Source organism: Nematolebias whitei, chromosome 14, assembly GCF_014905685.2.
Source record: "Nematolebias whitei isolate Nwh7 chromosome 14, NemWhi1, whole genome shotgun sequence".
Classification (NCBI taxonomy): Eukaryota; Metazoa; Chordata; class Actinopteri; order Cyprinodontiformes; family Rivulidae; genus Nematolebias; species Nematolebias whitei.
In genome coordinates, this window is record NC_056511.1 from 36,954,977 (window position 1) to 36,958,855 (window position 3,879).

A 3,879-nucleotide genomic window follows, 5' to 3' on the forward strand; every position below is an offset into this window, starting at 1 on the left:
TCTCTCTCTCTCTCTCTCTCTCTCTCTCTCTCTCTCTCTCTCTCTCTGTATGTATGTATGTATGTATGTATGTATATATATATATATAGAGAGAGAGAGAGAGAGAGAGACAGAGAGAGAGAGAGAGAGAGAGAGAGAGAGAAATAGCTCTAAAGCAAATAAACTAAACATCACTAGTTGATTATGTTTGATTGTTTTGACCCATATATTGTGCATAAGGACTAATACAAAATATAACTTAACTGTTGTTACATGTAAACTTTTAGTCTCCTCTACAACAGATGTACAGTGCCTTGTGAAAGTCTTCGGCCCCCTTGAACTTTTCAACCTTTTGCCACATTTCAGGCTTCAAACATAAAGATATAAAATTTTAATTTTTTGTGAAGAATCAACAACAAGTGGGACACAATCGTGAAGTGGAATGAAATTTATTGGATGCGTCAAACTTTTTTAACAAATAAAAAACTGAAAAGTGGGGCGTGCAATATTATTCGGCCCTCTTGCGTTAATACTTTGTAGCGCTGCCTTTAGCTGCAGTTCCAGCTGCAAGTCTCTTGGGGTTTGTCTCCATCAGTTTTGCACATCGAGACACTGAAATTCTGCCCATTCTTTCTTGCAAAACAGCTCGAGCTCAGTGAGGTTGGATGGAGAGCGTTTGTGAACAACAGTCTTCAGCTCTTTCCACAGATTCTCGATTGGATTCAGGTCTGGACTTTGACTTGGCCATTCCAACACCTGGATGCGTTTATTTGTGAACCATTCCATTGTAGATTTGGCTTTATGTTTTGGATCATTGTCTTGTTGGAAGATAAATCTCCGTCCCAGTCTCAGGTCTCTTGCAGACTCAAACAGGTTTTCTTCCAGAATGGTCCTGTATTTGGCTCCATCCATCTTCCCATCAATTCTGACCATCTTCCCTGTCCCCTGCTGACAAAAAGCAGGCCCAAACCATGATGCTGCCACCACCATGTTTGACTGTGGGGATGGTGTGTTCAGGGTGATGAGCTGTGTTGCTTTTACACCAAACATATTGTTTTGCATTGTGGCCAAACAGTTGGATTTTGGTTTCATGTGACCAGAGCACCTTCTTCCACGTTTGGTGTGTCTCCCAGGTGCTTGTGGAAACTTTAAACAACACTTTTTATGGATATCTTTGAGAAATGGCTTTCTTCTTGCCACTCTTCCATAAAGGCCAGATTTGTGCAGTGTACGACTGATTGTTGTCCTATGGACAGACTCTCCCACCTCAGCTGTAGATCTCTGCAGTTCATCCAGAGTGATCATGGGCCTCTTGGCTGCATCTCTGATCAGTCTTCTCCTTGTTCCAGATGAAAGTTTAGAGGGACGGCCGGGTCTTGGTAGATTTGCAGTGGTCTGATCCTCCTTCCATTTCAATATGATTGCTTGCACAGTGCTCCTTGGGATGTTTAAAGCTTGGGAAATCTTTTTGTATCCAAATCCGGCTTTAAACTTCTCCACAACAGTATCTCGGACCTACCTAGTGTGTTCCTTGGTCTTCATGATGCTCTCTGCGCTTTGAACAGAACCCTGAGACTATCACAGAGCAGGTGCATTTATATGGAGACTTGATTACACACAGGTGGATCCTATTTATCATCATCAGTCATTTGGGACAACATTGGATCATTCATAGATCCTCACTGAATTTCTGGAGTGAGTTTGCTGCACTGAAAGTAAAGGGGCCGAATAATAATCCATGCCCCACTTTTCAGTTTTTTATTTGTTAAAAAGTTTGACACATCCAATAAATTTCATTCCAATTCACGATTGTGTCCCACTTGTTGATTAATCACAAAAAATTAAAATTTTATATTTTTATGTTTGAAGCATGAAATGTGGCAAAAGGATGAAAAGTTCAAGGGGCCGAATACTTTCGCAAGGCACTGTACATCATCGCCCCAGAATGCATTGTGCCAGTAAAATAATGATGTCCTTAAGTGGAAAAATAAAGTAAACAATTTATTAGTTTTCACCTGTCACAAACAACTTTTAGGACAACAGCGAAATAACCTCTACAAAACGGATTCCAAAAAAGTTGGGACACTAAAATTGTGAATAAAAACTGAATGCAATGATGTGGAGATGGCAAACGTCAATATTTTATTCGTAATATAACATAGATGACAGATCAAAAGTTTAATCTGAGTAAATGTAACATTTTAAAGGAAAAATATGTTGATTCAAAATTTCAGTGTCAACAAATCCCAAAAAAGTTGGGACAAGTAGCAATAAGTGGCTGGAAAAAGGAAATTGAGCATACAACGAACAGCTGGAAGACCAATTAACACTAATTAGGTCAATTGACAACATGATTGGGTATAAAAAGAGCTTCGCAGAGTGTCAGTGTCTCTCAAATCCAAGATGGTAAGAGGATCACCAATTCCACCACTGTTGTGCAGAAAGATAGTGCAGCTGTAGTGAACTAGGCCTGATGTCAAAACCCTGACCTTAAGGACCTTATGGGACAGAAACTGTCATTTCATTGATTTGAATCCAGAAATACAGGTTGACCCATCCTGAGACTTTCTTTCTTAAATTAATCAAGTGAAAGAAGACTACTTTCGATTATCATTACTATTTTACAAATGTTTGATAATCAAATTGTGTTAGTTCAAACAATGTTTAAATGTTGAAGTGAACTACTCATTTTTAAATCAACTGTGAAACAGTAATAATGATTTTTAATCCTCATTCAAAGTAAGAAATCAGGTTAATGATGAATTGTCTGATTTTCTGTCTTCAATGAGCAAGTGTGTAAGTTGGTCAAAGTTCAAGTTTCGGTCAACAGCAAGTTTACTGAAAAAGAAATGTCATGTTTAACTTTTACAGCAAGATACTAGAGAATTGACTCCACGAAGTCTGAAGTTCTTCATAATATCTTCTGTCTGTTCTTAAACAAACTTAATCTTTTTCCTTGACTTTTCATAACACCTTACATCACAAAACACACCTCTGTTTGGTCCATCGACCAATCAGAAAGTCCTCAAATGAACCGGAAGTGACCCTTTTTAAAAGGTGCAGCACTTCCTAGTTGACAGCAGTTCCAGAGTTCATGAAGGCTGGAATTCAGGATGCTGGAGGAAGAAAAATCAAGCTGAACGAGAGAAGATCTGGGAATTATGAAATGTCTGTTCTGGATGATCTCACGACTCCCGAGGTTTAGCTGTTCTTACGGAGACGCTGAAAGAGTTGAAAGGAGAGCTCTACACCAACGCTGAAACTATCATCTGCAAAGGTAAAAGAGTCGATCTCAACCAAAGCGTACCGTTGGGTCAAGCTGGTCTAGAAGGAGCGTGCTGTTTCTGGTTATAACAGACAAATTCCCTCCCCATCTCTCTCATACTTAAACTTCATTTCCCATCTTTAAAATTCTTCTATCTGCTAAAAATCATTACAGATATTTTTAGAAATGTCTGAAGCAAAGTTTTTCAACCACCGCCGTGTGGTTAATGTCTGTTGTACTGCTGGAAGTGAGAAAACAATCGCCGTATTGTTTACTTCCTTGTAAAACCTGCTAAATAAGATGTTATTTTCAATTTTTGCCAATTAATGTAAATGTGTGATGTGTTAAACTTGATTCTGTTAATAAAGGACCCACTGTCGTTGGTGAGTCAAAGAGAATTAACGTTTCCGTCCACATTTTATTAAATTCAGATGCACGTCATTATACAGTCCAGAAAAATGAAAGAATCCGTTTAATTTATGAATATATATCAGCATATGTTCATACTACACAGCAATACCAGAATGGTGTTACCCAGCGTAAAATAGCAAAGACTTTTAAGTTATCATCATCAACCGTGCATAACATCATTAAAAGATTCAGAGAATCTGGAACAAATCGCTGTGCGTAAGTGT